Source organism: Apium graveolens, chromosome 5 (assembly GCF_009905375.1).
Source record: "Apium graveolens cultivar Ventura chromosome 5, ASM990537v1, whole genome shotgun sequence".
Lineage (NCBI taxonomy): Eukaryota > Viridiplantae > Streptophyta > Magnoliopsida > Apiales > Apiaceae > Apium > Apium graveolens.
Window position 1 is genome coordinate 221,243,226 of NC_133651.1, and position 9,617 is coordinate 221,252,842.

Consider the following 9,617-nt stretch of genomic DNA (forward strand, 5'->3'; position numbering starts at 1 on the left):
GTTACAGCTATGGCACATAAACTGTGTTCATTTTTCAAAATGGAATTCCGACTTCATATCTTATCAACAACATTCCATTTGTCATCTGGATTCAACTTCCAGAGAACATTAAAAATGATTTATTGTCTTTCCAAAGAGAAGCTCATCTTCGTATTCTTAGACAGCAGGAGCAAATCATTCATCTTGCTGTTCTCTTTGTTGAAAATAGGAAGAAGAATTAATTATTATCCATCCGTTTCTCTTTACCGTCAGCTTTGTCAGGCTTCTTAGCTTAGGACTAAGGCTGTTGATGTTAGGAATCGTAGAATAAGACTATCTTGTAATTTTTGCATGTAATTGATAAATTTCATCGAATGTAATCATCTGATATATCAATGAAATTATCTTTAATTGCAAGATTTTTTCTGTGTTTCTCAAATTATGTGATTGTGCATGTTTAATTGCAATTTATTAATCTTTACTTCATCGACTTTTAATTTTATTTTGTGATGAATGTTTTGATTAAATTCTGTTAATCTGAGAAAACAACTGAGGAACAGGTTCCAATGTCAGAACCTGTTGTTGTAGAAGCTGAGAACATTACTTCTCAGAAAGATACTGTAACTGGGAGTTCTAGGCCCCCCAAAAGGCTTAGAAAGAAAAATTCTGATGATAAAGCTTCTACAGTGTCTCCACCTTTGAGGGAATTAAAGAAACAGAGAGCTCATAGGGATATAGTTGAGTCAGATTCAGATGTAGTGGAAGCAGCTAAGGAAGGGGATCAGGAATCTCTGATCTCAACAGAACCAGTTGTTATTGAATTACTTCCTTCTGCACAACCAGAAACTGCTCAAGCTAAAATACCTACACCTCCTATGTCACCTATAGTTGATCCAGTACATACTGAAGAACCAGGTACAAGTGCTGAAATTGATATTCATAACTTGATTGTGCCTGAGGTGTTGTACTTGGAAGCTCCACCAATTCAAATCACTCCACCAACAACATCAATTTTGGATGTTGATCAGAACCTGGCTGCAGATCAGAATTTAGAGGAAAATGTTGAAGCCTCTATAACCTCACATACTGCTATTTTATCAGAGGATGCTGATACTGCGAGATCTACAAGTTCTGATACTGCTAATGAAGAAATTACTGGTGAAGTTGCTGCTAATTTAGATGATGATGTAGCTGGTCCATCAGGACATGCACCTCAACAAACTGTTCATAAAGCTGATTTAGTCAAGAAGTTTGTTACAGGGGAAGCACCAGTACCTTGGAGTGAAACTCCTAGAGGAAAGGAGTGGACTAAAGAATGGAACTCAATTAATTTTGTTCCTTCTGAAAAGATTCTTGCTGAGTATCTTGCAAAAGCTGATGAAATGCTGATAAATGATGATTTCAAGGCACAACTGAGAGTTACTGCATTGAGTACAAGGCACCTTCAAGGTCAACACTCAATAACTCATGACAAGGTGAATAAAATTCAAGAAAACTTAATCCAGCAAGATATGAATGTGAAACTTGAAAAGAACAGATTTTTCAAGCCAGCCTTTGACAGGATTGCCTACATTGACAAAACTCAGGAGAAGCAACAAACTCAAATTGAAGAAATTCTGAAGAATCAAGCTTCTCACCAAAGTCAACTCAATAAAATCCAATCCTCAGTGGAATTGCTTGTCTCTCTTCTTTTACCTGCTGATGCCAAAAAGGGGGAGAAAGTGATTAAGTCCAAATGCAAATCTATTCAGACACTGAAAGGAAAGGATGATGGAAATGATGACCAGGGAAACTCTGATAAGGGTAGAGGTCAAGGTCAAGGCAAAGGATTTTCATCAAGTAAAGCTAGAATTACAAGTCAAGGAACAAGTTCTGATACTGGGAGAAGAATAAGTTCTGATACTGGTAAAAGGATAAGTTCTGGTGAACATCTGGAACTTGATGAACAAATTTCAAGAGAGTTATTTCTTAAAGAAAATCCAGGAATGGAATTTGAGAGTCTAAAGGAAGAAGAAGCTAGACTCAAAGTAGAAGGTGTCAAGACAAAATCTAAAACATCTGTTGTTGAAAAGAAATTTCCAAAGCCTAAGGGTATTGTGATAAAGGAAAGAACAAGTTCTGAGCAACCAAGGCCAAATCACAAATGGGAATTGATCCAAGGTCCAAGGGCAAAGAAAAAGTTGATGAACCTGTAAAGGTTTATATGCCAGTCATGGATGAAGAAATAACTGATGATGAAGAAGATGCTAATCTTACTCTGATGCATAAGAAGATTTTTCAAACAATCTCTGACATGGCTCATGTTGTTCAGAGTCAAGATATAGTAAGTTCTGATATGACAGAGAATCAAGCAACCTTTGACATAGCTCAAGTTGGCTTGATATCAGAAGATAAGAAAAAGGAAACCTCTGACATTGCTCATGTTAAACCTTCAAAGATACTCCTACCAGGATTCACCAAAGCTAAATAGACTCAACCTTTGAAGACTGCAACAAGTGGTTTTGAAGCAAGAGTTGTTACTGAAAGGAATATGTCCTAAGTCCAATCATGTATTAGGATTTAGAAATAACTTTTATGTAATCTGTTTTGATTTCATTGATATTAATAAAGAATTGTTTTGTTTTTATTACGGGCTCTATCTATTTAAGTGTTTAAATAAGATATACCATAGTTTAGAGTAAAGCTTTTTATGGATTATGATGAGATCATAATAGTGAGACCTAAAAAGATGATAACTCTAAACTTAAATAGTTCCTGATCATAGGATTACTAACTGGTAATTAATAATCTGTAAAGATCGGTACATACTATGCTTGCTTCATTATGAAGGATGTCTGTTCTCATAGACATTTGTGTGGTGACACTATAGCTAGTATGTAGGTGCTTATTATAGAATAAGTTCACTGAACATGACTTGCAAAGCTGAACAACTGATGGAGTTCACTCACGTGTCAGCAGTTGTTCGCTTAGTGATAGTTGTACAAGTATCCTTAGACTTGAGGTCATCATAGTCATCTTGTGTACACTGAACTATGCTTTGGTTTAGTTCTTAGTCTCCAGGGACAATTATTAGGGCTCTTCTGGGTATAGGAATTTGTACACGAAGATAGTGTATGATCAATAAAGGATCTACCCCTTCCAGTGAAGGAAGCGAATGTTCAAGGCTGATCCACTTATGCTAGTTCAGGAATCTCTGGCCAGAGTGAATGAAATTAGAAAGGAGTTTCTAATTTGCATAGAACTACGCATAGTAAATGGTAAGCAAAGTGATTGAATTAGATAGGCTTGACACGAGATCCATGCCTTGTATTTAATCGGGACATTGTAGGGTAAGAGTTTATTGTACGGTAACTATTCACTGACAGGTTCTTGGTATTCTAAGCAGTGAATTCATATTATCCGGATAGTCGCGATATGTTGAGAAGCATCACTCACGATGTAGAATAAATGTGATTAATTAATTAATCATATTTAATAAATTAGAGAATTTATATAAATAATGATAAAATAGTTTTATTATTATTTATTTCTACTACCGGCTTAATATTGAACCTACAGGGTCACACCATAAAAAGAGAATGATTTAATGGTGGAGGAATTAATTAATAATGGCTAAATAATTATTTATTTGTGAAATAAATAATTAATTGGCAAATTTAATAATTGATTAAATGAGATTTAATTGATTATAAATTAATTAAGAAAAGTTCTTAATATTATTAATTAAGGATTTAATTTTTGGAAATTAAATCAAGAGAGAGAATTAATTCTAAAGTGTTTAGAAAAAGGATTAATAATTAAAAGGTGTTTTAATTATTAATGAGAATAATAAATGGGATAATAATAATATTATTTATGGGAAAATTTCAGCTGAAAATTTTGCCTATAAATACACTATTATAGACCCTATTTTTATTCGAACCCCAGAAACCCAAAAATTTCAGAAAACCAAATTCTCTCCACCTCCTCCTCCTCCTAAAAGTCGTTTTCTTGATGGATACCGGTGGAGTGCTTCAAACTTGAGGAGCAACTGCTAAGGATCTCTGATCGTTGTCTCCGAATTATTTTAAAAGGTAAGATTCGATCCCTCGAATTTTTATTCACGATTTATATGCTTTTATTTGGATTTTGTATGTGTAAAAGTGTTTTGCCATGCTCCGCTGCGTTTAAAATCCAACAATGGTATCAGAACACAGGTTGTATGCATATAGATCTGTGGTAAAAATTTCAGAATTTTATGTGCTTGTATGAATTAATTATGATTCTTACAAGTTATATTATGGATTAATTTTGCCTGATGAGAAATCGTTTCTCAGAATAATTTTGAATGTTGATCTGGGTTCTACAAGTGTTGTAGATCGTCTGGGTATTTTTTTTCATAATTTTATGATGTATAGATTTTTTATTATGAATTTTTGAAGTTCTTACAATTAAATTCGTAATTTAATAAGTATAATTATATGTATATATAGTATATATATATATATATATATATATATATATATATATATATTTGTATTATCTGTACATCTGCAAATATGCTTGCTGTTGTCTGTGCTGCTGTGCACGGAAAGAAAGGTACAGACATGTCAGACACGCAAACCGAAGAAAAGGAGGCGACAGTTCACACACAGGGGAGGACCGCGCGTCGACCACGCGCGCGTGGGGCTCACGCGTTGGCGTGCCACGCGCGGCGCGTGGAAGACACGCGCTGCTGACGTCATGCTGACGTCATCAGATGACGTCATGCTGACATCACCATAGGGGTTAGGGGCGCGTGAGGCGCGTGGGCGCGTGGGAGCGCGTGGGGGGAGGTCTGACACGCGCCTGACAGCGCGTGTGCGCGTGGCGGCGCGTGGGACATCTTCTCGGGGCGCGTGCGGGCGCGTGGAAGCTGAGAATGGGTTGATTTTGGTGCCGTTGGATTCGTCTTTTCGAGACGCTTCTAATGGTATATTATATGATATTTTATGAAATTGTTTCGAACTGTTTAGAGCTAACAGAAGTGTTTTTAAGATGTTTTTAACTGTTTAAATTGCTTTTAAATACTTCATGTGATACATAGAGATGTATATTGCTTAGACGAATGTGCTAGATGATGTAACATGCCTACCTTGATGTTTATTCATGTTTATATATGTGATATATGCTTAGTTTATCATGTGATGATAGATTTAGGTGAACTTGAATGAACATAAGGCGTTTGTTAGACAACCTAGTATAGTGAAATTGTTTCATAACCTTAATAATAATATTATGAATACAATCATGAGATTCTTGTGTTTATGAAACACGTAATTGAATATGAATTTTCGATATGAGAGAAAGGATGATTCTGTCAACAACAGATTTCTATCTGTAAGAAAGGGTTATTAAGTGACGCCTCTTGACAATGCTCCACCCGATCTGGGAATCATCTGATTATTGATTATTGATTTGAAATATTTAATTTAAAAGGAAGAATCTCTTTATAATATGATTATGATTGTAACGTAATATAATCCCTCTAAAATTAAATAATATCAAGTAGTAATTGGCCAATGACACAACGGGCTTGTGTCGGTCATAGCCTTCCAACATGATAGAAAAGTAGTTCTTATTTTTGAATCATTGTCGATTCGTGCTACAGCCGAGGGCTTTGATTTCGAAATAAGAAATACTTGTCTATTACATAGAGATGTGTACATTGAATAAGAATCTAAAGGTCGGTACGTGCTACAGCCGTGGGCCTTTGGGGACTGATTCAACTGTACGGAATGTTGGGTTAGACTTGACTTAGAATATTGAGTTTGTCGTGCTACAGCCGAGACTCAATTATTCAAGAGGCTAAAGTTTGATTAGGGAATAACATTAGATGTAATTGACAAGAGTTGTCTGCCTATTGAACATTACATGGCGTTTCGTGCCACAGCCGGGGTTGTGTAATGGAATGTAGGATCCCTATTCCCACTAGCATTATGAATGCTTAATTTTTCACGTAGGGGTTGAATAAATTAGGAAAACTAGTGGGAGCCACTTATGAATAAAGACCCGATTCATATAGTGTTTTGAAATGAAATCGAATATTTGCTAAGTGTTGTTATGTGTTTATCATTTACAGATTTACTTTGTACGTTATGTCTTCTGCACTATTGCTCAGGAGCATACTAGATGCTCACATATTGACTGGTCCTAATTATGCTGACTGGCTTCGAAACTTGAGAATTGTTCTCAGGATTGAGAAGCTGGAATACGTGATTGACTCACCTAAGCCTACTAAACCTGCTAGTGATGCACATGATGATGAACATGTTGTGTATCGTAGGTGGATAGATGATGCAAATATTGCTCAATGCATCATGCTAGCTTCCATGAACATTGAGCTACAGAAGCAACATGAGCATATGGATGCTCACACTATCCTAATGCATCTACAAGAGTTGTATGATATGGCGGGGAGGACAGCTCGATATGAGATATCGAAGGAGCTGTTCGGTTGTAGGATGTCTGAGGGATCATCTGTGAATGACCATGTACTTAAGATGATCAATTTGATTGAACGTCTTGGACAACTTGGTTTTGCCATGGATGGGGAGCTGAGCCAAGACTTGGTCTTGCAATCGCTTCCGAGTTCGTTCTCGCAGTTTGTTGTGAACTTTCACATGAATAAGTTGGATGTCAGCCTGCCTGAACTCCACAACATGTTGAAGACTGCGGAATCGAATTTTCCCCCTAAGAAGAGTTTTGTTCTTCTAATTGGTGAAGGTTCCAATCCTAAGAAAAGGAAGAGGAACTCTTCCAAGAAGAAGAAAGTATGTGAGAAAATGCCGGTTCCACCAAAAGCTGAAGACCCCAAGAGCAAAGTTGTTTGCTTTTACTGTAACAAGGTGGGGCACTGGAAGAGGAACTACAAGGTTTACCTTACAGAATTGAAGAAGAAGGGTAGTGAGACTACCGCTTCTGATTCAGGTATGTTCATGATAGAAGTGAATATGTCATTTCTACTTGGGTATTCGATACCGCCTGTGGTTCTCATATCTGCAATTTGTTGCAGGGACCAAGGAGAAGTAGGACTCTTGAGGAAGAGGAGGTGATTCTACTGATGTGAAATAGAGCAAGAGTTGCGGCTGAAGATGTAGAATCATTTCATTTACATAGGCCTACGGGCAAGACTATTGTTTGAAATAATTGTTATTTTGTTCCCTCGATTGTAAGGAATATTATTCCCATGTTAGACTTGGCTGGATTTTTCATTTATTATTGAGAATAATGAATGTTCTATTCTTAGAGATAATATTCTTTATGGACGAGGTGCTTTAAATAATGGTCTGTATATATGTGACATAATTTACTTCAGATTGAACAAACTAATAAAGGAAAAAGGGATGATGAAAATCTCACTTCATAGTGGCACTGTAGTCTCCATTTAGTGGACATGGAGAGAGGGCTGCGGATTTGCTAGGAATGGTACACACAGATGTATGTGGACCAATGTCTACGCAAGCCATGGGTGGATTTTCATACTTCATTACTTTCATAAATAATAGATCTAGATTCGGATATGTGTTTGATGAAACACAAGTCTGAGGCCTTTGAAAGGTTCAAAGAATATAAGTATGAAGTGGAGAAATAACCAAATATAGTATTATAACTCTTCGATTAGATCGAGGTGGTGAATACTTGAACGAAGAGTTTCTAGATTATCTCAAAGTAAATGGTATAGTCTCCCAGTGGACTCCTCCAGATTGGTATCTGAAAGGAGAAATCGAACTTTGTTAGACATAGTTCGGTCCATGATGAGCTATGCAAATCTTCCAGTATTCCTATGGGGTGATGCATTGGAAACCTCAGCATATTTACTGAATAAGGTGATTTCAAAATCTGTTCCTCAAACTCCGTATGAGATATGGAAAGAAAGGAAACCGAGTCTTAAACACGTTAAGATTTGGGGATGTCCAGCTTATGTCAAGTAAGTTGACCCAGATAAGCTGGAATCTCGATCCGTAAAATGTAGTTTTGTGGGATATCCTAAAGAGATTTTAGGGTATCACTTTTACACCGATCATCGGGTGTTTGTCTCCAGACATGCTACCTTCTTGGAAAAGGAGTTTATCCTTGAAGGAAACAGTGGGAGCAAAATTGAACTTGATGAAGTTCAAGAAGCACAAACTACTACGGATCAAGTGGAAACACCTGTTCTGACTGAACAACCTTTTGTGGAACAGCCCATTCGTAGGTCAGGGAGAGTGTCTCGCCAACCTGAGAGGTAATATGGCCTTGTCATTGAGAATGACAATGAGTTGTCAATCATTTGATGATGACGACCCTGTGACCTATAATGAGGCTATGAGTAGTGTTGACTCAGAGAAATGGCATAGTGCCATGAAATTCAGAATGGAATCTATGTATACGGTATACAAAAGATAGATTATAGAAAATGGCCAGGTGGAGACCTATAAGGCCAGGCTTTTGGGAAAAGGATTCAAACAAAGGCAATGGATTGACTTTGATGAAACTTTTTACATGTAGCCCTGTTAAAATCAGTTCGGATTTTGCTTGCGATTAATGTGGTTTAAAGCAAGCTTCTCGAAAGATGGAACATTCGTTTTGATGAGACAATCAAAGAGTTTGATTTTATCAAAAATGTAGATGAACCATGCGTCTACAAAAGGGTTAGTGGGAGCGCGGTAACATTTCTTGTATTGTATTGAATTAGAGTGGACACACATAACAACATAGCAGACCCACTCACAAAGCTACTTTTTGAAAGTCACTTTGATCGTCATAAAGATGAGATGGGTATTAGATACCAGAGTGATTGGCTTTAGTACAAGTGGGAGATTGAAAGGAATATGTCCTAAGTCCAATCATGTATTAGGATTTAGGAATAACTTTTATGTAATCTGTTTTGATTTCATTGATATTAATAAAGACTTGTTTTGTTTTTATTACGGGCTCTATCTATTTAAGTGTTTAAATAAGATATACCATAGTTTAGAGTAAAGCTTTTTATGGATTATGATGAGATTATAATAGTGATACCTAAAAAGATGATAACTCTAAACTTAAATAGTTCCTGATCATAGGATTACTAACTGGTAATTAATAATCTGCAAAGATCGGTACATACTATGCTTGCTTCATTATGAAGGATGTCTGTTCTCATAGACATTTGTGTGGTGACACTATAGCTAGTATGTAGGTGCTTATTATAGAATAAGTCACTGAACATGACTCGCAAAGCTGAACAACTGATGGAGTTCACTCACGTGTCAGCAGTTGTTCGCTTAGTGATAGTTGTACAAGTATCCTTAGACTTGAGGTCATCATAGTCATCTTGTGTACACTGAACTATGCTTTGGTTTAGTTCTTAGTCTCCAGGGACAATTATTAGGGCTCTTCTGGGTATAGGAATTTGTACACGAAGATACTGTATGATCAATAAAGGATCTACCCCTTCCAGTGAAGGAAGTGAATGTTCAAGGCTGATCCACTTATGCTAGTTCAGGAATCTCTGGCCAGAGTGAATGAAATTAGAAAGGAGTTTCTAATTTGCATAGAACTACGCATAGTAAATGGTAAGCAAAGTGATTGAATTAGATAGGCTTGACACGAGATCCATGCCTTGTATTTAATCGGGACATTGTAGGGTAGAAGGA